General features: G+C 37.3%; 1 protein-coding gene across 2 annotated transcripts in view; it reads right to left on the minus strand.

Moving 5' to 3' along the window:
- LOC109102004 (FERM and PDZ domain-containing protein 3-like) overlaps positions 1-26261 on the minus strand; it is a 129682-nt gene that overhangs the window by 47940 nt on the left and 55481 nt on the right. For both annotated transcript variants that reach the window (XM_042769791.1, XM_042769789.1), the window contains exon 2: positions 13043-13129. The gene's annotated coding sequence lies outside the window, so the exon portion shown is untranslated. The remainder of the gene's footprint in view (positions 1-13042; positions 13130-26261) is intronic.

Consider the following 26261-nt stretch of genomic DNA (forward strand, 5'->3'; position numbering starts at 1 on the left):
GAAACAAGAACAGAATATAAACAGACATGACAGATACTGCTTATTTCCAAACCTTTTTCATAGCAGAGCATCATTTAACCATGGTAGTGATAAACATCATGTAATAATAGCTTGCTCCTCAGCTATCAAATCTAGTTAGTTTTATTTGTATGTGTTTTTCAGAATACATATTGTTTTAAAGCAGCTTTACAAAATATCATAATCATAATGATAATGTTTATGATACCTTAAAAGTGAACTACTATGCAAAAATCACTTTTATAAGGTGTTTGAACAGTGTTGTGTGGCTGCAGTGTGTGAAAACAACCAGCTTATGATGGTAAAAATCTATGCACTCATTTTTTTTTAGAATTCCAATAAATCATAAACAGACTCTTCAAACAAGCGGTTCCAGATTTCTCCCTATAATGACATCATACTAGGGAAAGTCCCACCCATTTGTGATGCTCTCTGCCCTATTAGCATAGACCCCACCCTGAATGAGAAGCAACAGTCCACCATTACTGTTTTCTTGCTGTAGCTGCTGGAGATACGTGTGTTGGGATGCACCAATGAACATAGGAGTATCCATAGACTGCTGGGGACACTGTGGTTAAATTTTATTTTCAAAGGAAATGTCCCAAGAAAAACAAACAAACAAACAAACAAACAAGCAAAAAAACAAAACAAAACAAACAAACAAACAAACAAACAAAAAAACCCCCGGAAAAGTCCTATATGTTTACGCTAATCATTTTATGTTGGACTGCCTCACAAATGAGGGTCAGTTCAGTGATGGAGTTGTGCAAAGGTTGATTTTGAAAGAGGGATCAATACCAGTGCTTTGTGCATGAACGTCAGCTCCAGACAAAGTAAGTATCACACGTCATATTTTCTTTTCCAAAATAGATTCTTGGCTCTCTGTAAGGCTCTTGAAGCTCCGCCCTCATTTGCATTTAAAGAGAGAAACACAAAAATGGCGCGTTTCGGCTCATGCCCTTAAAGTGGCAACTTCAACAAGCTGTAAAAAATTATGTGTGGGGTATTTTGAGCTAGAACTTACCTACACACTCTGAGGACATCAGAGACTTATTTGACATCTTGTAAAAAGGGGCACGATAGGTCACCTTTAATGCCTAATAGTTCACATTAAGCAGTTTAGAGCTAGGACATTTTGCGGCAATATAAACAATTGTCACGGTTATGTTTTATTTTGACATCTGTTTATTTCTCCTTCAGTTCCTGTTCTTCCGCACTTGGGTATGTTTCCTAAAAGCATCATTAGCCAACTATGGTCACAAGTTCTGTCATTAAAAACATAGTTCAATGATTCAGAGTTTCCTGAAACCATTTCAAATGAGCATTCACAAACATCGTCGCAAACTTATGTGTTTGGAACTACAGCCTTTGATCTGTGGTTAGAAACATAGTTTACTGTTAATGAGACATATGGACTACAATAAATTATAATCTTGGGCACAGTAAGCAAGCTAACATGCAGTACAAACTTTATCTTCCCGCACCCCTGTTTAGTTCTAATTTCCTTAGTTACTAATTTAATACTTGTTTGTTTTTTATAGTTATTAATAATCTTTGTTTGTCTCTCTTACTGTGTATAAGTACTTCCCGTTTTGTTCTTTTCCCAGCCGGTTATTGTCTTTCAATATTAAGTGATTGCACTACACGTACTCCTACAATCTCTTGTGTTTTTTCTGCTCTTATTAAAAGGAACTTCTCAGCTGTTCACCTGGATACGCAATACTTCCAAGGTGCATGTTTCACATCAACTCCAGTTCTGACACTCCAGGCTCCAAACTGCCTTTTCTATTGCAAGTTCATGCCTCTTATGTGACAAACTCCTGTCAACCCAAGGTATAGCAGAACCACTGTTGCTGAATGTGTTCTGTTTGTCTCTGCACTGTGTCAGATCAAGGTCTTCAGTTTATATTCCAGCTCAGAAAAGCTTCAGATGTCAGACCTAAAAGAGAGCATGCACAGTCCAACATAAAGTCTGTTAACCGCAGAATCTGACCAATCACGAGCATTGACCTTCTATCTGTCCTGGGCAGGAAGGAAAACGATTGTGTATCATTTTTTCTCTAATCTTATCAAGTCCATGAAAGTGTCTCCTTGCTGAAATGAACTCTTTATAAAAGGCATGTCAATCCTACACTAGCTCCTGGAGGGCCACCATTTTGCAGATTTTAGCTCTATCCTTACAATAACAGACTTTTCTGGTCTGGTTATATTGTCTACTGCCTTACTGACTCCTGAACGCACTCAGGATGATGAACTTTGACAGTTTCATGTACCACTGACTACATTACTGCCATGTGGCAGTTTGTGAGGCCACGGGACTGTGTCAGAGCTTGTTGTTGTCATCATTGCAGTATCCCAGGTAACTGTCATGCATTGCATTTTTGCTCCCTTCACAGGACTTCTAGTAACACTAGCTCATGCTACTTGCAGTTGAATGAACACTCATGCATTCTGAACAGTGAATTTCTGAAACCAGTAACAGTAACAGTAACAGACTGTGCGATTTCAGCAATCTTATAAGATCTTTACACATCACACTGTGCAACACGGACCAAATAAATTTGGATAGAACATTTATGTAGACGTGTATGATGATGAAATAGAGCAAGACAAATTACACTATGGCAATTGTGTTTTTTATACTCAAAAAAAGAAGAGGAGGAGGTGACAGAGGAGGAAAATAAATTACTCACTGGAATCCCACATACTGGCATTCCTTTGAGTTGTTTTGCCTCCATGGCATTTATGTTTTAGTGCCATGTCGCCATATGCATTTTAATTGGCTTGTCAGTAGATGAAGGTCATAGCAGCAAACACACTGTGAGGTGGTTATCCTAAATTTCCGACACTGCAAGAAAATGATTGCGGGCTGTCTTTGGTTGCAAGACTGTGACAATGCCCATTTTTTGAGCCTCTCTTACGATATGATGTAGGACCACCTTTTTGAAGCCACAACAAAAGAAATTGGCATGATTGTTTCTCATTGGTCATCTTTTGTCTGGGACAGCCCAAAATCATACAATGTACACCGGGCATAAAAGTATTCATCAGTGTCTTGCTTTGAGGTTCGGGACTCTTGCTACTGTTACACTGCACAGCAACACTAAAACCTTATCCTAACTGTGATGCATAGTACAGAGGCATTTGGTCTGGGTCTGGACACTTGTGATCACTGAAGGAAAAATGACTACAAAAGTGTATTAAGACATTTTACGGGTGAACGTCAGGATTTCAAGCTTTAGAGAGGCTTGGTGATGCAACAAGAAAATGACCTAATGCACACAAGTAAATCAACCAAAGAATGACTGAAAAATGTGTTTTCCGGAGACTTGACCTTAAGCCAAGTCAGATGCTGTGGCATAACCTAAAGATAGCTGTACCATCAAGACAACCCTGACATACTGATTAACTGAAACAGATTTGGATGGGTGGTCCAATACTGATAAGCAGCTACAGAAAACATTTAGTGGAGGTTTTGCTGCTAAAGGAGTTTCTAAATATAGAATCATTTTGAAGGGTATAGTTTGTATCTCATTTAAAACTGGAAATCAAACTGTTTTTCTAATCAATATTTTAAAGATAAATTGTTGGTGATTTAAACCTTATTTAAATCTACAGCTATGGAATATTCACCTCACTACCATCAGTGCTATGTGAAAGATCACAGCCATTCCACATAAGGTAGTAATGCTTCTGCACTAACTTAGTGTGTATAGCAAATACTGCCATGTGAATGACTCATACTGCTTGGTGGACCATAAATCATTTCTGTTCATTCTTGAAGGTACACTGCACATTATAGCATTGATGGTTTGTCAGTTTAAAGCAAGTGGCATAAAATCAATTCAGCTATTCAACATGCATGAAATGTTACTCAGAAATGGTCTGTAAGAAGTGCTACATTGTGTTAGCTTGTGTGGGAGTGTTGTGATATAAAATGGAAATGTTTCCTTACAATGACCCATATGTATAAGATCAATTAAAACATGAATTCATTTATTGTGTATGGATATGTTTAAAGGGATAGTGTACCCAAAATTAAAATTTGTTTACTCATCCTCAACTCATTCCAAACCCGTATTACTTTTTTCATTTCTTTCTTTCTTTCTTTGTCTTCTTTTGTATTTTTTTGAAAGAAGGATGTCATATGTCATGAGGGTAAATAAAGTCAGAATTGTCATTTTTGGGAGAATTGTCTCTTTAAGGATTTGGGTATGATATAGTTTTCCAGACAGGAGGAAGGTTATAGTACTGTCTTTGATTCTGTTGTCTCAACTCTCCTCTCTCTGTCTCCATGAGTTGTTCATTAGTCTGTGACTGTGAAGATAATTAACGACTCTGGTCATGGAGAGTGTAAATTATGTTTATCAGCTGAGCTCCTGTTGCCCTCCACTTCTCCTCCCCTTCATTTGTACGCACCGCCTCACTAGAATTAGAGCTCTGCTGGAGCTGGATGTTTAAATCGCATAAGATGAGTTAAGTGATCATTATCTGAATTCTCAGAGGACATTATCAAGACTCCATTCAGCTATTTGCTGAAGTCATTGTCAAAATTTGCATCCATCCATCATACCTTTCTTTGGATTAATTTATTTTATCAGTAGTCTGGTTAAGTATAGATTTGAGATATTATTCTGTTTGCATGATTGCACATCCTAATATCATTCAGATTTACAGGGTCTAGCCACATATGCTTTCATTACTTTAGATAGACAATTGATACATACAATATCAACATAAACTTTGGAGATGAACACATTTTTACAAGTCCTTTTAAGCTCATTGAATAAAGGCTGATTTTATTGCACTTATAATGAATGAGATTAATTAACACACATTTACTGAACACAATTAATGCACTGACCTCTTTTGATATTATTATGGTTTTATTCTGCTTTGAGTGATTTCTAAAGACTGTTGTGACAGCACACAAAAACACAAATCAGTAAACACACATTAATGTGAAACTATTAAACCAACATGCAATTCATATAATTCATACTTCTTTAGCTTTGATGATAATTATATGCCACTATGCAGAGTGCAGGTTTCTTTGCTGTCCAACATGCAATTCATATAATTCATACTTCTTTAGCTTTGATGATAATTATATGCCACTATTAAAAAAACAAAATCTCCATCATTTACATAATAAATGAGTGTACCACTATGCGATTGGATAAACATTTATATTATTCAATTTATATTATTATTTATAGAATTCAAAACTTTCTTTATCTATCTTTATTAGCGTCTGTTCAAAAATGTATGTACTGTACACTTCATGCAGGAATAGATTATTTCTTTCTTTCGTTCGTTGGTGAAAGCCTGATTATGAATTATGGACTGGTATTTTGGACATCTGATGGTTTAAAGTTAAAAATGTCTTGATGGACTTGTTTCTTACAAACACGCCAGCTTTTATCTTCTCCAGATGTGAACTGATGGACTGGAGTGTAGTGGATTATTGTGATGTTTTTATCAGCTGTTTGGACTCTCATTCTGACGGCACCCATTCACTGCAGAGCATCCATTGATGAGACACTGATGCAATGCTGCATTTCTCCAAATCTGATGAAGAAACAAACTCATCCAAATCTGGGATAGCCTGAGGACATTTTCTGCAAATTATAATTTTTTGGGTGAACTATTCCTTTAAGGGCCCCAATGCCCCTGAAACCTTGGGGGGGAAATCAATTACACTCTTTAGGAGAACAATTATAGCCAACAGGATTGTCTGGGTTTGATTGTATAAAGACAAAAACTAATTATTCTCGCTGGCATCACTGCATTGTCACACACTAGTAAATCCGTCTTCAATATGAGAGACTACGGTCATGAAAAGCCTGTATTTAAATCAATTTTAACTGCATACACAATGTTGAGTGTACAGTCATTTATATTTTTAAAGCTTCTTTTCCATACGCTCAGCATTTCTGATGGAAATTAATATCTGCAGAAATTAGCATCAGACTGGCCAGAAAGGATGAATAGAACACATTTTATGAGCTTGGCTTAAGAACAGCTAGTTGTTAATTAAGAAATAACATGAGCGATCACCCCGCTCTCCCACCCCCATCCTCTCAACCCTGCACTGTTCTCCAGAAAAGCTTATTTCATGCTTCGCTGAATACCTCCATCTCAGTGTCACCCGTTCTCATAGACAGAGCACATTACAAGCACGTACACACGGATGCAATTGGCATTTGTGTTTATGCACTGCTTTCTCAGGAAGACTCTGACATTAAAATGGTAATTCGGAGGAATTGTAAGGACCTCGCTTTGACCTTCGCATCCCTGGAGTATTTGGGAATCTTTCTGTTGTGAACTCCTACCTGTTTCAATCCTTCAATAATGCAGGAAGGTTAAAAGTGCAATAGGAGATTGTCTTCAGAAACATTTTTTGTTATGCTGGTTGAAGGTCTCTTCACATCCCGATTGCAATCATTAAGTTGTGGTTTAAATGTATTTATTTGTGTTTATATATTCTGTGGAAGGCGTAGGACCAGGAAATGTTCATCCAAACATTATGATAGGCTTTCCTACCAGCCTGTCAACATATGTATTCGCATACCTCTGCACCCCGCTCGTGCAGACAGGATACGTCATCAGCGTGTTCATGTACACTGTGCAGACAGAGCGAGAATGAGAGGCAAACATCAAGAACCTGACCTTCCTTCCTTGGTATTGTAGTACTGTTTCTAACTGTACTATAAAGTTTTCTGACTGGTGAATGACACTTGATTTGATGTTTTTGGTTTTTATGTGTGGTGAATGACACTTGATTGATGTCTCTGGTCCATACCTGTCAACACCTCCCGCCCCCTCCTGTTTTGTTATTTCTCCCGGGAAACTCACATAATTTGTATGGCCCTACCTCATTATATGAATAACCACATCAATATATTATTCCAAGGTTGTCCAGTTGCCAGATCTTGTACGAAACGCATCGCACACAGTCATCAATTGACCGATCATACAGTTTTGAACACATTTGTGACCTCAACCTGGCAACCTACAACTCAACCTGGGTTGTTGATATCTGTGCAGGTAGAATGGGGAAATTGAATCAAGCATCACTGATAGAAATGGCATTAGAAAGCTCAGGTGGTGATACAGCAAAAAAAAAAAAAAAAACACAAAAAAAACAAAACAAAATATAGCTTCAGATTTAACAACAGCTGGACGGAGGAATTTAATTTCTTATCGCAAAGCAGCATCGACAATTCCCACAATTTTTCAAAGTGTGTTGCACTGATTTAGTATCGGACACGGTGGGATAAACGACGTTATGCAACACAATAAATCACAATCAGGCTAAAGTTAGCATTTTGGAATGGAATGTTTAATTCATAGGGCTATCAAATTAAAGAAATAATTAGACGCAAAACTCACCATGTTCTCAGTATCATGTTGTTCAAACACATATTCTGTTGTTTTTTCCAGTGAAACTCAAAAGAAGAAACACTTCATAAAGAAAATCTACACCAGGGGTATCAAACATACGGCCAGCAAAGGTGTCCAATTTGGCCCACGGGATGATTTGAACAATAATAAATAAAACATTTTTATTTATTTATTTTGAAAATTAAATAAAGTGAATTCGCTACAATATATTATTTTTAATTTAAAGGACAGTTACACTCTGTAGTTGTTGTTTTTTTTTTATCTACTATAATATTATAATCGCTGTTTTAACGATGTGAGAGCTGACATTATATAACTCACTATGTAAAAACAAAGAAAAACAAGCCTAGAGTGTGATATATGATATAAGTAATATCACATGAGCAAAAGTGTTGTTTTGCTGAATATCAGCATGATGGGATTGATTTTATACAACAGTTCAGCAAACCAGCTGTTAGCATTGAGTTACATTTTAGACACAGTGCTGTCTTATTTTGCTCTGTTTAGCTAACAAAAACAGGTTTTAACAAAGCAGGGGTAGAACATAAGTGTGTCTCCGAGCAGCACAATGCCTGCGATTTGTTGCCTCGTTGCCTTATCAGCAATGACTTTTCAGGCAGTGTTTGCACACAAAGGCACCTTATGAAACTGATTTCGGACAAGTTTCTGAGGCAGCGTAACGGTTTAATGATCTACAGCAAAATAAAGCAAGCTTTGGTGATAACTAAACAAATATTTTATTACTATAATACTGATTTCTCACTAGAAATGCACAAAAGTGCAAAAAGTAGGTCAGAAACATTCAAACTGATGACCCAACACAACTTTCAGATGCCATCTTTTTTTTTTTTTTTTTTTTTTGGCTCAACCATCATAGAATGATAAGCACTGGATTGTGGGATTATGGGATATCTGAGGTAGTGAAGGATACATCTATGCTGCCTTCTAACAATCGATCAGATGAAGGTATCTCAGGAGACAGGAAGTGACAGTCACTTGCTTCATTTCTAAATCAATCAGCTATTTTGAGCGAATGTTTTGAATGAATGAGCAGTTTTAGTTTCATATTATTTATCCACGACAAGCTTCAACCAAGGTACTATCTCACTTGGAAAAATAAGGTTTAATTATTGTTAAAAATTTTGCTTTTCTAGTTTTCTTGTAAATTATAGTGTAGTTTGTATGGTTAATATTAATGTAATTATGAGGAAACTAAGGTTCAATAAAAGGTAATTAGGACCACACAAGGTGACATTTTATCCAATTTGGCCCTACACAGAGCTTTTTCATTCAACAACAGTTCCATCATATCTCTACAGCACCAAAATGAACTGCACCTTTTATTTATTTATTTATTTATTTTTTCACGGATGGTTTTCCAGCAGGTGAGACATTCATGTGCAGACAGATAGCTGGAGAAGGGGTTTGAGGGGAGTATAGCATAGGAAACTGCTTGGAAAAAGTTATCTGCTAAAACAGAAATCCTTTTCAATGAGAGTAAAGAGCAGAAGTTTAAACTGCGGTGAAAGAGTGATAAATAAGAGGAGAGAAAATCACAGCACTGCAGGAGCTGCTGCTCAGAGCACTGCCTGTATCACCAGTCTACAGCAGGACCTGTGGCTTAAATGAGACAGCCTGACACATTTATGTGCATTTAAATCTTCATCGTCTTTTTATCTTAGCTATACCCTTAACATGTGAAATTACAAGATTATATACATTTTTACTTCTGGTGGAAATATAATACATTTTTACTTCAGTGTTTAACAAATAATAATAATTATAATAATAATAATTATTATTATTATTATTTGGAAAAAAATTATTTACTTTCTTGATCTAGAGTTAAAAGTATCCACCGAGAGGAAGTCGTTATGATTTTGTCACAAGTCTCATTTCATGCCATATATCTTTCTCTGCTCTATCATATGAAATCTGAATTCTGACATGTCATGATATTTGAGGTCATTTCACGCTGAATCCTCCCCTTACCAGTTGTTAAAAATACTTGTGTAGCTGCTGCCCTTCACACTCTGTCCCTATTTCTCATCCTAACACTCTCCAAATCACAAAATAAAATGCAACCAAACCTGCCACTGTCACTGATATACATCTACTGACAAACAGCAGCTGTACTGACATGCAACTTAAATGTGTAAAAAAATATATAATAATAATAATAATAATAAAAAAAAAAACAGATTTAGCAACTGTTCCTGTATGTATTTGAATTCACGCTCAGTGGAGCATCAAAGGTTTCTATTTACAACATGTTTTGGAGCATTGAGCAATGCAGCCAATCACTGACATATCTGCTGATTTTATGATTGGCCCTCTTTCACCATCTAAGTGGGACAGACTGATTTGATGATTTTTTGTTTGTTTCTTTCATGTCTTACCATGCATTTCCCTCTAGGTGTGATAATGATTTGACCCTTCACTACTGTTCTGTCTGGGAATATCATTATATGAATAACATCAACGCCAGTCTCTCAGTGTCTATTTGGGAGGCCACAGGAATAGACTTTAGAAAGCGGACCGTGTTTTCTTATGTCAGTCTGCTGTCAGCCAGACAGTGAGACGGGTCAGAATCACAGCAGACAGCCTGGCCTCCCCGGGCAAGAGATCGAGAGACAGAGAGAGAGGGAGGAAAAACACTTCGCTGTCTCTTCACAAGCTCAAGAGTGTGTTCTTAAATCCATTCACTCACACTTACACTTATACAGCACGCCCATTATAAGCCTGATCTAAGTCTGTATCTCAGCTTCAGAAGATTGAAAATACAGCCACAACATAAATAATGAATTCCTAATCATCTATGGGTGAAACACAGTGATTAGTCTCATCTAGCAAATCATCCACTATGACGGATACGTCTCATTAGTGGCTCGGGCTTGAGAGTGTGCTCTGTCTAAGCCGATGACACCTCAGACAATGTTTGTGAAGACAGGCATTTGAAGAAACCCGAATGAGCTAGTGCCATCCTGTGACTGTACGTCAGGGGGATTTAAACACTCAGCGGGTGTTTTCATAGTACGACATCACTGAGACCATAAAACTAACACTTCGTTTCCAAAGACATGGCATTTTTTTATGGCATTCAATCAAGAATGACAACTTATTAGCATATAGAACTTAGAAGTTCAAAAAAGTAGCAACTTATCAATTTGGGATAATTAAACATATTAGCATAGACTGAGTCAGATTTAATGTTATTGCATTAGGAAATAAAATATGAAACCAAGTGCCATTTACTTTGTTTAGCTTCAAATAATAAAATTATATATATAGGCCTATAGTTATAGTATTGTAACACGTTGTGGTTGTGAAAAGTTAATGAAACATAAGTTATTATGATTAACTACAGTACACCTGTGGTTAGTTACATGGCATCCACACACTGACTTCCTGTGATTTTGCCAAGCTGGATGTGTCAGGTTTCATTTTTACACAGTGTTTTTTCACAATACAGATAATTTCTAAGCATCTTTACAGATCGGGATACTTTATTACTTATCATGATATAAAATGATCTCAATCAGTACACGATTTTGTATTATTGACCAGCTTCTACTGGACAGTTGTTTAGTCTTTCCAATAGAAAATTGCCTAAATTCCTTAGTCTCCATTGAACAAGCCAGATATGAATGTGTTGTTCACCTAGCAATTGTTGTTGTTGTTATTATTATTATTTATTTTATTGTTTTTTGCCAGCTTCTTTCTGTTGAGAAGAACCAAAAACCCTTAAGCAAGCCATTTCACTTGATGGGCATCTCAGTTACACCCCTGCACAGATATTTCCTAAGTAGGTGAAGTTCTTTGAGTCTTGAAAGGCAAAAGAGCAAAATATGTGGGAAGTCGTGGGCTACTGGTTAGAGAGTTTGACTCCTAACCCTAAGGTTGTGGGTTCGAGTCTCGGGTCGGCAATACCACGACTGAGTTGCCCTTGAGCAAGGCACCGAAACCCAACTGCTCCCCGCAGCATAAATGATACCCACTGCTCCGGGTGTGTGTGCACTTTGGATGGGTTTAATGCAGAGCACGAATTCTGAGTATGGGTCACCATACTTTGCTGTATGTCACTTCACTTCATATCCAGCAAACAGTTTGTCATGATGACATTTCAACATGTTAAATGACCCAAAAATCTTACAAATTTAGATTTCTGAAATCACATTAAAAACTATTTTTAAAGGCTGGTCTAGGTAAAAATCATGCACTTAATAAAGTGAAACAACAGCCTGAATTAAAATATAAGACTAGACTTCTATTTCTATATCTATGATATTGAGCAGTGTGATTTTTATTATCACTGTCTCTGGAGGAACACAGGGTCTCTGTTGTGCAAATACGAAACCCAGCATTTGTTTTTGAGGTAAGAACCAGTCTCTGAGAGTCGTACCATTCATCTAAAATCTCTTTGAAAAGGTATGCTAGTGGGACTGTAGTCTTCAGGGAATAGAAAGCACATGGTGGAGTTGTTTCCCACCAAACATTTTGTTCTTCAAGTTGATGATAAACAATTTGGTTGGAATTTAAAAAGGTGAATTGCATCTTAGAGACATAAACGTCCGATACCTTTTTGACAGTCATAACATAGTTTTTATGTTCCTGATTAAATAAAATAAAATTTAAATGATTAAATACAGATCATGTTATTGTATCATAAGCATAAGCATTTACTCTCTCAGGTCAACATTTTTAGCCAAATGAACTTCCAGCAGTGAAGTAATGCTCCATGACATCATAGACCAAGCCATCGATGTTCCATGTGGAGCTTTGACCTGAGCTATAAATAGCATGAGTTCATGAGTATCACTCAGTGAAGTTCAGATTGAATAGTCTTGCTTCTGTGTGGCAAAGCATGCTAAATTCATGAGCTCTAATGCACTGGTTTCGATCACACGCGTGACTCATTTTTAATGCTCTCAGAGAATGAGAACAGCAGGAGGAGGAGGATGAGGAGTGGGCAGCTCAGTGTAGTTTTAGTAGACTTAATGATTTAGCTGAAGAATTTAATTTAAGGCATGAGGGGACACTACCTAAAGGCAGCGGAAGAGGATGTTGGCAAAAGGAAGTCACTTTATATGCCATGTTTTTGTTTTAAAATGTTCTACTGGGGAATTTCTCTGCCTGTTATCAGACAGGCCTTGTCTCGTTACTCCTGATAAAACATGACAGAAATTAAACTTCCAAAACAGCTTTCAGAAAACATTCAGAGACCGGATTTCATTTCTATTAATGCTTTGTTGTGGACTAATGCTATTTTGTGGGCTAATGCTGCTGTACTGTCACAGTGTTGCAACATAATATGCTAAAATGTTTGGTTTTCAAAAACTGTTATGATGTTAGTTAATATTGTATTGTCATTTGTTCATTTTACTAATGCTGTTTTATTCATGCCATTGCTCCATTGTTTCTTAATGGCAATCCTGGCAGTGACATTAATTTCTCTGCTTAATGTAAGCAACTGGAAGTGTCAGCTAACTAACTCTGGCTCACTGGGTAATATCTACCAATCTCACTCAATACCAGCTGTCTTTTACCCCAAGGTTTATATGAAGTTTGCTTTTTTTTTTTTTTTTTTTTTGATGTGCATGCAATGCCTATGACTTACGATGTTTCTAGACGAGGTGCAGTGGATAGCTGGTATGTGTTTCAGAGTCCGAGATCCTCAATACCTCTGCACAGGTAGAGAGAGCCACTGCAAAATTAAGAAAGAAAATCAGTTTTTAAAATAATTACCTAGGCCATATATATGTAATAGTAGTGATATATTATTCCTAATTGGGTAATGCCTTAACATTACAGTGGTTCTCAACTCCAGTTTTGGTGATCCACATCTCTGCACATTTTGTATGTCTCTCTTATTTGACACTCTCAGTTCAGTCCATGAGGCTGAATCAGGTGAGGCAAACAAGGAAGACATACAAAACTTGCAGAGCGGTGGGTCCCCAGGACTGGAGTTGAGAACCACTGCTTTAAGTGATGTCATGCGAAAATGATGGATGTAAATACAGACTTAATTTAACAAGTTACATCAATCAGACCACAGAAATTGAATTTGTCCTAATCACATAAGCTTGTGTGCTGAAGAACACCCATGAGCCACTTATTGACACTGATGGAAACTGACCTTTGATGAACATTGGCATGTATATGTAAGGAATAAGGTATGAGAAGCTTTGCTGTATTGTGAATACAGTCATGGTAATACAGACATGTACAAATTTGTCCCCAAAATATGGTAAAGTAGGTACACACACACACACACACACACACACACACACACACACACACACACACACACACACACACACACACACGCACACACACACATCTGCTTATCTCTCAGCATGAGAAAACATTTCTGTCTTTTAGTTTAAACCAGAACGGTTCACAGCACAGCACGAGTCTTCATAAGTAACATCATTAAATGTATAACTCAATGAGCCACAATACCATATCTGAAACAGAAAACTTTGAAATAATATATGTACTTCAGCAACTGTGGGCTTTCACAAGCACACACACACATTTAGTAGAATAAAAATATATGTCATACATATCAATACATTTCTTTTAAATTTCTTCTTGACCAGTATCTCAAAGGGAGACCATCTAGAAAAGCTAAGGTAGCTGCTGAAAGAGGCATTACATCAAAGACTTTAAGTTAATAACAAGAAATTTTAATAATAATAATAATAATAATAATAATAATAATAATAATATATATATATATATATATATATATATATATATATATATATATATATATATATATATATATATATATATATATTACCCATTATTCATGTCTGTGCAATGTTCACATTCAGCAGTCAAGTCACTTCACAGCAGTGAATAACACATTTCCAGAGGTGGGTAGTAACAAAGTACATTTGCATTTACATGAGTAACTTTTTTTTTTTTAGAAAATTTCTACTTTTAAGAGTAGATTTAAAGGTGGGTACTTTTACTTAAACTCGAGTGCATTTCTAACAACAACAAAAAAAAAAAAACCCAACAACTGTACTTTTACTCCGAGACACTGGGAGTTACTTAATTTTAATGCAATACATGTTACGAAACATGTAGTTTATTCTAAGTGTGATGTCTGTTTTATTCTGGGGTATGAGCGATGCCACATTCATGCTGCATCCCAGTTAGCCTACTTATACTACACCCTAAAAGTATGTACTCTTTTGGTTGCAATTGTATCTTTAACAGATCGCTCTGTCACATAGTTACATGCACTGTGTCACTGTAAACTGGCCTGCTTTTACAAAATAAAAAAAAATAAAAATAGTTTCAATGATTATAACAGGAGTTTTTATTAAAGTGCATAACTCATATTAGACTTCAGTGTTCTTCAGCTTGCTTTCTTTACATAATCTACTCCCAGTTTGAATAAACATTTTTCATTTCATGCAACTGAAATTACCCATGTGAAGTCTCAATCATCTAATCTGTAAAAAGCAATTCATAAATGGCTCATGCTTTCCCCCTTTCTATTAGGCCTATTCAACATTAACGATCATAATTACATATCAAGAGCAATAATAAGCAATAATGATTTTTCATGATTCACCCTCTGAGTTCCTGATTTTTAATTTATAGGCTATTTACATTATGCTTTGTATGTGTGTGTTGCTATTTTCAGCCATCCAAAGCACAACGGCTCATGGGGTACCTCAGGGATCTGTTCTTGGACCCCTCATCTTCTTCATATATCATACAACACATCACTGGGATCTATTGTCCATCATAATAATAACACACAGCTTTATTTTTCATTTCAACCAGATGATCCCACGGTATCTGTATGGATCTCGGACTGCCTGGCGGTCATCACAGATGAAAGAACATCACCTACAGCTCAACCTAGTGAAGACAGAGCTTCTCAACTTCCCACCCACTCCAACTATACAGCACAACTTCACCATCCAGCTAGGATCATCAACAATAATCTCAACCAGACCAGCCAAAAATCTTGGGGGAATCTTTGATGACCAGCTAATCTTCAAAGACCACACTGCAAGCACGGTCATGCAGGTTTGCATTACACAGCATCAGGAAGATCAGGTCCTTTCTGCACAACTTCTCATCCAGACCCTTGTCTTTGGGCTGGACAATTGCATTACTCCTCTGGCTGGCCTTCCATCATGTTCACTTCTACACATGATCCAGACTGCAGCAGTTTTACTGATTTCCAATGAGCCCAAAAGAGCCCCATCACACCTCACATCAAGTTCAAGACATTGATGCTTTCATCGGGTTTAATCTGACTGATAGGGGTCAAACAGGTTACTATTTGCCCAATAATTTGGGTGAAAACCAATGAGGTTACTCTTGATAATAGGAAACAAAGTCTCAGCATTCAAATTCTGTTAATTTTATTAAGAATTTCAAATGATAAATACAGTTTTGGAGCTTTTTAGTGGCGTTATGGTTCAAGTGCACTCCTGCTTTTCTTCAGTTCAAGCGAAGCAGGAGCGCTTTCTAATTAGCACAAAATAAACATGAACATCCTTGGGCATGTTGAAAGATACACTACAACTTACTGAATGATTAGTGTCTCATGTAATCACTCAATGAGTGTTTCAACCGTGGAATGACAGCAGCTAGAAAACATTGTCAAATAACCTCAGAAAATCCATTCAGTGTCCATGAACTAGCAAGAAAAATGTACACTAGAGAAGAGAATTTAGCAAAAATTACATTATTTTAGAATGTACATCCAGCCGGTTGCTATCACAGAATAACCCCCTTCTTATTCTGCAATAACAACCGGCTGGGTGTACATTATCCCTTACATAACATACCTCAGAATGCTGCAACTGACCAATCAGAAGTGTGTAATAATCTCCTCATCCTTGTCTTCGTCTTCCTTATGCCCTTGCACAAATTCACTGGTTCCATCGAACATCACATTACAAATTAGCGTGCAAACACTGACTACAGTGGTTTCCATGTTTACTTCTATATGACAGCGTTCTGCACACCGTTTTTGTTTTTTGGCTCATGCTGGTCATGAATGTGACCAGTTCACACTTGAATCTGAAAAAAAAAAAAAAGACCTACCAAAAATCAATCAATCTGATCTGAGCAATAAATCAGAACTGAGCATCACCTACACCTTTAACGTACACTGCTGTTCCTTATTGGGTCATTAATGCCTGATTTCAATCTTGCCATATCACAAATTACTGACATTACCGTTCTTAGTTAATAAACATTTGGCTTGATAGCAACACACTGTCACATGTCATTCAGTTTGGACTTTGTTTTCCCCATGCACCATTCCCCTTCATTGAGTTAACTGACCCAAAAGAGTGAAAGTAAAGCAGTGTTTATTTGGCTTTTGTTTTTTATTTTATTCAGCATTTCTTTTGTTAATTTATTCGCGTTATGGACCACTTTGCCGCTGTCAAGTCACCTGTATTTGTATGGCGCTTTATACAATACTGATTGTGTCATAGCAGCTTTACAGTGTCAAACAGGAAAATAGTTTGTCTATAAAGCCAGAAGACAATAACAAAGAGTCGTTTTTCCAACTAAAGACAGCTTATTGATGATGCAGTGGTGTCATCATCCAGTTCAGCTCTTTTCCAATAGTGTCTGTGCAATCTGTCAAGCGTCACCAACTAAGCAAGCCAAAGGCGACAGTGAAGATTTAGGCTGTCCATCTGCTCTGCCTCGAGCAGGGGAACCACTTCCTCGAGGAGCATGTTGAGGAATTCCTCAGTCTCGCCAATCAGACCACCTTCCCAGACAACTACCTGTGTATGTCCCTACACGCCGGACTGAACACCGCCACACAAGCGCAGTTGTTCGGGGAGGGTCCTCAAGGGGGCTTTGCCGCTTATGTGGAGTGGGTGCTGAGCTCCTGTGGATGCCTGCACCGTCAGTCTTGCGGATGAAGACACCAGCCCCACTCCCAACCCAGTGCCCAGCCAGTCACCACCCTGCAGCAGGGAGCGCCTTCCTGAACCTACCGCGAGTGAAGAGCCATTGCAAGAAGAAGTGACTGAGCTTGCCATTGCCCTGTTGACACATCTGACCAGTTGTGTGAGCCGGCAACACCGTATCTGCTGGAAGGACCATAAGAGGGTATGGATGCGAGCCCCACCCAGCCCCCTGCCACTGAGAGTGATTGTTTACTGGTCTTGGACACTTTTTCTCAGTTTGGAGAATTAGAAGGTGTGTTCGACTTAACGTGGTGCTGCACATATCAATCTAAATCTGACTTGAAGCAGTGCATGCAGGTTAGAAATTTTGTTCGACTTGAGACAGTGCTGACACCAGTTCACTGTGACGTATAGCATCAAAGTACCATGAGAGTACTCAGTTGGCGCAGCTTTTTCAGAGCAACTGCAGGAGAGCTGATGATGACACAGCTGTTTGACGATTGGCCAAATTCACCACAAGACAATGATGACATGTGTTTCGGGTTTATTCTAACATCTTCAGTTCCAATACTGATCACAAATCTGTGTTTTTAGAACAGTAAAAGTTATTTATTTTAATTTTTTTTTTTTTTACTGTAGTCACAATGTTATCTTGTATAACATTTATCAAAAAAAAAAAAAAAAAAAAAAAAAACACTTATAAAAGCACATATACCCCACCCACTTTATTTGTATTTAAATAGTATTTGTTTATGTTGAACTTTATTCTTGAACAGATGGTGCTGCATTAAGCAGTAAATAAAAAGTGTTTCTGTTGCTCAAGAAAACATTTCTGAAAAGTTTGTGTATTTGAGAAATAATGCATTTTATTCACTTCATCTGTGATAGAGTATGCAAACACGCGAGAGCGCCACTACCGGGAGGAGAATGTGTCTAACTTGACGTCTCCACTTTCAATTCTGCTCCCGACTGCAAGCAGCTACTCTCACCAATCAGTCTACTCAGCGCTGCATGAAGTCAAACACACTTAGAGACTTTGCTTCCCCTAAGCCCGCCTGATTCTATTCATCTGTCTTATTCGCTGGTCCCGCCCAGCCTCCCTCTCCCACCTCCTCTCCAAACAGCCCTAAAATACTTTTTTATTTTAGCTTGAATTTTGTGCATTTCTTTAGTCTCCTCAGTCCTCAGCAACTCCTGCTGTACAGTCATCTCTGTCCCCCATCAGTTTATCTATTTCACCTCCTTTCAGTGGTGGGGTTCCATCTTGGGCCTGCTGGTAGTCTTTGTCTCCTGGACTTGAGGAGACTGTGGTTCCGCCTCCGGCCTCGGATGTCGCCGCTCTATGTCTCCTGGACTTGAGCAGATCCCACCATCGACTCCATCGTGGATCATTGGCCATTCATCCTTGCCGGGCTCCCTTGGTCAGTTGGCTCCACCTGGGTTGGACTTCGCCACACATCTGCTGTGGACTTGCGGGCTGTATGCTGCTCTCCAGCCCTCCACTCCTTCGGCTACGGACCACTCCGCCTCCTTCCTCAGTTGTGGCTGCCTGGATCATCGGCATCGCTCCACCTCCTCGGCTCTCTGTCTGTGCCGTGGGCTCCACCTTCATCGCCGTTGCCTCCGGTTGTCCTCATGGCTGTGTGTGTTCCCATTATGCCTTGGCTCCTCCGTCCAGCATCACTGCCATGAAGCACAGTCTTGGCTGTGGCCTGGGTCTCCACCTACTCTCTCCTGCTCAAGGCTCCTCCCTGGTCATCTGCTCCACCTGCACCTCCTTGGATTTTGTTTGTTGTCTTCCTCTTCCCGGTTGTCCGTTCTCCTCCCGAACCTCCTCCTGCATCTCTCTGCTGGCGTGCCTGCTCTCTGTCATACCTTCACCATCCCTTCGCCATATCCTCATTTTCTATGAGGTTGCACCTTCCCAGGAGGGGGGCGATATGTCACATGTCATTCAGTTTGGACTTTGTATTCCCCATGCACCGCTTCCCTTCACTGAGTTAATTGTGTCATTTTGTTCAGGTGTGTGTAGTTAATTATTCCTATTTGGTCTGTGTATTTAATTTCCTGTGTATTCAGTTTTAGTTTGTCCATTCTCGTTAATGTCTTCGTTAATGCTACCTATGTGTTGGATTAAAGACTTTCTAAATCTTCTTCATAGTCTTGCATTTATTGTTAGCAGTATAGCTGTGACACACACAATGACGTGAACGGCATAAAAAACAAAGTATTAGTGATGAAGGAGATGTGATGGAAACAAAAGCCAGACAAATAATGAGACACAAATTAGTTAAATTATATTATTGTAGTGATGTATTTTATGTTCAAGTCTATTTTTTGTATGAACACCATGCAGACATAACAAACTCTGAAATAAATAAATAAATAAATACATAACACACATAACAATGACAATAATTAAGTAACAAAAACAAAAGACAATAGAACTCATGTGTGAGGAAACATACACTGTTGTTTTGGTTTCAGGTTTCTGGTCCAGACACTGAGGGTTGTTTATACTCTCCTGTCTCATTCTCTAGGAAGGCTTTAAGTGTGACCTTAATGTGGACGTTTGATCTTTTGGCCTATGATTGCAGATGTCTGTGATGTTTATGAGACCATATTCTGCCACAACTGTAATTTTGTTTCATCTTTGTAAACCTAGTTCCCTAGTTTTTCCTATTTCTAAACCATCACCACACATGCATAAGCCAGCTGTCTCAGTAATACTTCGTTGAAATCTTATGATGAGAAAACATCACATATACGGAGAGTGCATATTTACACATCATTAAAGTATAGAATGTTGTAGAATCTTTGGAACTGCCCAATTCATTCATTAAGACATATCTTACTGAGAGAAGTGACATAAAATGCCGGGGACTCACGCTCTAATAAGAGCCGATTCTTTCACATCTTTCCTCTAATGTGACATTACAAACTTCAAAGCTGTTTTTTTCCTGCTTGAACTCAGATAGAGATGAAGTACGGCACTGATACCATACTAATTAATACGAGAGCATCAACAGTCCTGCTACCCGAAAAATGAAGCAGATATTTCAAGGATTTTGAGGGCCCTCTGATCACAGTGTGGTCATGTTAAGTGTTTGGATTGAGATGGGGGACTAGTAGTTTAGTGTTCCCAGGGCAACAGTGGACCCAGTGATTTTTTGGACCTTTATGTTCATGGGCAGAAAAACTGAAACCTGAACAACAGAAGGAAGAAGATAGTCATATTTACTCGCTATGAACAGTTTGATTTCTGAACCAGTGAAATGTGGCAGAAACATCTTCTCCTGTAAATGGAAAAATAGTTCTCTTTCTCTGGTTCACTCCTTAGTGCATTGCTGCAACCAGTCACAATAGGCCTCTGCTTCTTCTGCAGCCAACAAGATTGCTTGCTTAACATTTAAATAGACTGGTTCAGTGTTTGCTGTGAGCTGGTCCTGCAGTTTACTTGTCTGATATATGATTTATGCCTATCTGTGCAGCAACAGCATCATGTCCTACATGATTGCAGCAGCAGTTTATATATCGATTACAAAAAATGTATCACTTTATGAAAAAAGGTTTTGATTAGGGAATTTAAACTCTTGTTTTTGGCCTGAAAATACAGCAGACCGATGAAAACACTGACACATCATGTAATTCATAGAGAAAGCATGTCATTAAAATAACAACTACTATATATTATTGATCTGCAATTAAAAATACACAAGTCAGCTAACAAGTTTGATAAGCAGTCAACGTGCAAGATAACTGAAATCTGTTGTTACATTTGTACTTTGTCTGTGACTCGGTCTCTAGATGTATAGATGCATAATCGCATAATCACACAAACATAAAGGGGAATCAAAGCCATATTCAGGCCTTTGTTTCAGGATATGCAATTTATACAGTATTTTAAAATAGATGAAATTTTCTGAATAAGTTACATTTTTGGGATTTCATGCGACCAGAAGTGTCCTGATTGAATAACTACCCTCTTTTCTGCACAATCCTCACAAAAATGTTGCAAAAAAAAAAAAAATTAAAAACAATAATCTAAATATCCTAAGGACAGTCTGCCTTTGTTTCTGCCAAAATTTATTAAGGTCCTAACAAAACTATCCTAAAGTCACACCATGTCTCATTTTCTAAAAGTATGCTCTTATCTTTGACATCTATTGATCTCTTGAGTTGTGACTGAATTGATTAAACCAGAAGGGTGCGTGTCCCGTCAAGTCTGCAGGCATTGTCTGTTCTTTGGATGTGTCTGTTTAAAGATGCATTGGTCAGATGACGCATTGCTGATAAAGGCACTTCAGAGAAGAGCTGCCGCACACATAAAATCCGAACAAGAGTGTCTGTCAGATCTCTGCAGCACTGGCCTGTCAAACAGGATGAGACACGCTGCCTGACTGTCCAGTCAAAGCCTTTACACCAGTAATCCTGGAATATATCAATGTCTGATCCTTCTTCTAGCAAGCAGCAAGTGCAAAGAATTTTAAAATTCTTTCTTTCTTTCTTTCTTTCTTTCTTTCTTTCTTTCTTTCTTTCTTTCTTTTCTATTTTGCACAAGGAGTATAAATCACTCAGTAATTGTACCTTGTTTCTATGTGTAAATGTTATGTTCTGGGAATGTGTACTTTTCTTAAGGACTATTGAAATTGAATACTTGCACTCTTACTAAATGTACTTTTTACATTTATTAAATGTGTGCAAAGATGGATTTGAATTAAGACTAGAAATAAACATACTTTATTTTCATATTTAATTTTTATTATTTAAAAAAAAAAAAATTATCATAACCATACTTTTTTCATGTGTGTTGATAACACAATGTCGTTCAAACAAATTAACATGTTTTCTGAACAAATTCAAATGTTCTTTGAATGTTTCTGGTCAGACAAGGCCGAAAGACCAATTTAGCGAATTCCTTAAAGAATGATTTGTTTATCAGTTTTGACATTTCTGAAATGTAGTGGAAGTAAAAAAGTACAGTATTATGATTAAGTTCCCCAAAATGAAAATACTCAACACAGTAACTGACTCTGCAGCTGTTTAAGAATAATCACTCTCAGAAAGGATTTTAAAGTTTAATATATGGACAACTAATGCGTTTTTTTTAGAGCAAAGATCAGCGAGAACAGGACAGATGTGCTCTCACTCAGAATGCACACCTTTCACTGAGGAATTACAGAAAAGCAGAGAAAAGTACAATTCACAGTGATTTCTAATGAAGAGCTGAACTTCCCCTTGACCCACAGCCAGACAGACCTGAATAGCCACATCCCATTAACACATTAAAGGGGCTATATGTAAGAAGTTTCTTGTATTAATCACTTTTTTATTGCCAATGTGTGAACAGCATGTACAGAAACTATATGTGAAGGACTCGCCTCTCTTCATCCTGACACATGAAACGAATCAATGTTTATTTTTCAGTTAATGCTGAAAAAGTTCTGTTCTGTAATGTCAACGTCATGTAAAGAAAAGGGATTCTTTAAAACTATAGTCTTACATAGCCAGATCGATGTAGTCAAGAATCTAAAATATACTTTATGATCAAACTATCATAACAGTGTAATTTTAATTACGTCATCTATCACCATGATGCCAGTACAAACATATCTACATCGCCATGATCAGATGCTTTCCTAACTGCTGTTTTCTCAGCACTGTCATTTTTGTTGTGTGTTTATTTAGTTATTGAGAAGAAAGTGTGCAGCACATATTTACATATTCATAAGTAACGTCACTCTCATCAGTGTCATCAGTGTCAGGATATATCCATAAATGGTATATATATGCTAAGTTGTTTCCAACATTTTGGTTCACTGCTGTTTCAGTAAAAAAAAAAAATAATAAAAATAAAAATAATAATAATAATAATAATTTCATAATCCACTTAAGTGATTTATGAGATAAAACACCAGTCTTTTTTTTAAATTGACTTTTACTATTTTATTACTTTTAAATATTCAGTAGGATGGTGAGATATTATTTATGAATCAGATTTGCTTTGAAAGCAGATGGTTTACTGTACTATTAATGAGGCACTTGTCTTAAAGTCAACATGAAATTGCATTCACACACCATTTTTCTTGTTTAATGTGACATATTTCAGGATCAGGATCAGGCTATCATGCTAGCAACAAGAGTGCTATGGAGTCTATTCCCAGGGACACACATACTCTTTAATGTACACCTTGAATGCACTTTAAGTTACTTTGGCTAAAAACATCTGTCAAATGCATAAATATAAATGTACTAATTTAGAAAAAATCAATAAGCTGACTGATTCCACTGTGTATTGACTGGATCGTAAAAAAATGCCATTCTATATAAGAGCAAAGCCAGAGCTGAATGCATTTACAGTGAACCACTGCTGCTATCACCTACTGTAATGAAGCATCCAAGATTAATAACAAAATTCAGATATTAAATCACTGTGTCTGACAGCTGATTAACACTTTAACAATAGCCTGTGTGGTGTAGGTGACATCTGCCAAAAAAGAAAGCTGTTTCACAGGCGGAACAAATTATAACATTATCGTCACTCCCTATATGTAGAGTAGGGCACCAATTACAGTCCCAAGAGGGGCATCATATAGTTGCTGGCTCTGTGATTGTGTAAAAATATTTAGTTTAATATTTAGACATTTTCTTTGAAATAACACACACTGATGAACTGTGCACACAGCACCAGTGTTGGAAAGAGTACTGAAAAAATATTCTCAAGTAAAAATACCATTACTCCACCCTAAAAAAATAAAAAAATTGTGTGAGTTGACTAAAAAGTACTTGTTCAAAAAACTACTTGAGTAAGTGTAAAAGAGTAGCTTATTTAAAAGTACTTATGAGTAGTGAGCTGTGGATTCTACCTCCTTACAATAAACACTCTACACTGCATTTTAAACATTTAGAAAACATTGTACATACTGTAATTCAGATCTTTTGTTGTTTGACAGAACGAATGAAGAATATCTATCATCCATCAGTTTTACAATTATTTAAAATACATAAAAAAAAATAAAAAAAATAAAATAAATAAATAAATTCTGTTAAAGTTATGAAAAGAAAATGAAAGAGTTATTCTCAAGCACAATCATCACCATTTAAATGTCTGGGGAAAAAAAAAAAAAAAATCAGGTGTAAGGCCACTGATCCAGAGCATGCTATTGTTGCACATAAAATATTAATGTTTAGAACAGTGCAAAGAATACAAAAACCATTAGAAACTCATACAAGTATTCAGCATCACACACCATGAGATGAGTTAAAAAGAGTGATTAAAGAGAGCCAATTTCTCTCTGAAATGGTGCCAGTTTAAGCATTTTGTGATAAAGAAATGAGAATCATTAAACATTATAATTTATGTTTCAATTTAAACACAAATGCACATTGTTCTAGAAGGAGCACATCATCCCCTAACTTTTACACAGCTACATTTTCTCTAATTGTTATGCAGATAACTTAATCTTTAAGGAAAAAAATTCATTAAATGGAAGTATTTCCAGGGAAAATTTTTCAAAAGAAAACACACACTCTACACATGCACGTCTCTTTGCAGGGCCATGGCATTCTGGATAAATGAGCTGCTCCATCAGCAGCATCTACATCTGAATGGAATAAAAAGTGTTGAACTTAAAATATGTTTCAATGAAGCCTTCAATGAAGGCTGAGACCGATCACTCACTCTCTCCAATGACATTAATGGATAAAAATAAAAATTAAAACAAGAATGAAACGACCACAAAAGGATGGAAAATAGTGGAGTAAAACTACTCAAAGTACAGATTCTGATAAAAACTACTTAATTACAGCAAATTTTAACCTCATGTTGACTTTAACGCATGATAAATTCTACAGAGCGGCGATCTTGAAATGAATGCACTACAACTCCCAGAATAGGACGCCTAATAAACACTTGAGGTGTCAAAGTTGAAACCCGCTGAGGTTGCCCAGTGCACTTCTGTTTTGCATAATAAGCTAACCTTATTTTAATGAGCACTTTCAATGAGCTCAAGGAGTCCCGGAAAGGTTCTCTAAGGAGGTGAAGACACTGAGATTAACTGTTTCAATTCCTTTTACAACAGAGCGTAAGAGAGAAAATCAAATGCACATACTGTATCTGTTCGCTCTCTTCCACTCTGATCTCCGCCATGAACCCAGTAATGCTTAACTCCGTGTGTTCTATTCTTAGAGCCATACAACCAGCCTGTGGCTTTCAGAGCCGCTCTGTAGAAAGAGAATGAAACTTCAATGTTGAACAGAGGATGTAGAAGAAAATCAAATCTGCTCAAGTCCTTAGGCTGTTCCATTGCGTTCGGTTTGAGTTTTCTTCTGAAGGATCAGCCAAGACATAATATTTCCATTCCAAACCACCTGCTGAGAACTTCCTCGTCTTCACACAAAACTAACGTTCATCAAATTCACACAAAACTAATGCCAATCCTGAAAAATCTAATCCAAGAATGAAGCAGGAAATTCTTAAATCCTAAAACTTCAAATAGTCCCTTCAAGCCTACAACTTAGTCTAGTATAGACTTCATTTTTAAAGAGCAAGTCATATGGGTTTTCAAAAAATATATTTTGTAATGTTTGCAGTTTGTAATGTATCTATCCTTCAATGTAAACTATCTGTAAAGTTATTAATCAAAAAAGTGCATGATAAAGAAAGATATTCTCTCAAAAGAAAGAGTCGACTCTGAACCGCCTTAACGAGCCTTCATATTTTAGAATCTTCTGCCTGTTACCTATATACAGTAACACATTTTCATAATCCCTGCCTCCCCACGAAATACGAACACTCTGACTTGACCAGAAACACTTCCGCTAGGTAGTGTGTTTGCATCATGTTGAGAAGACGCCGTGTTTTCAGCCTCACTGGGCATTCTAACACAGTTCCCAAACGTGCAACTCAAATAAGTAAATAATAAT

Source organism: Cyprinus carpio, chromosome A14, assembly GCF_018340385.1.
Source record: "Cyprinus carpio isolate SPL01 chromosome A14, ASM1834038v1, whole genome shotgun sequence".
NCBI classification, from domain to species: domain Eukaryota; kingdom Metazoa; phylum Chordata; class Actinopteri; order Cypriniformes; family Cyprinidae; genus Cyprinus; species Cyprinus carpio.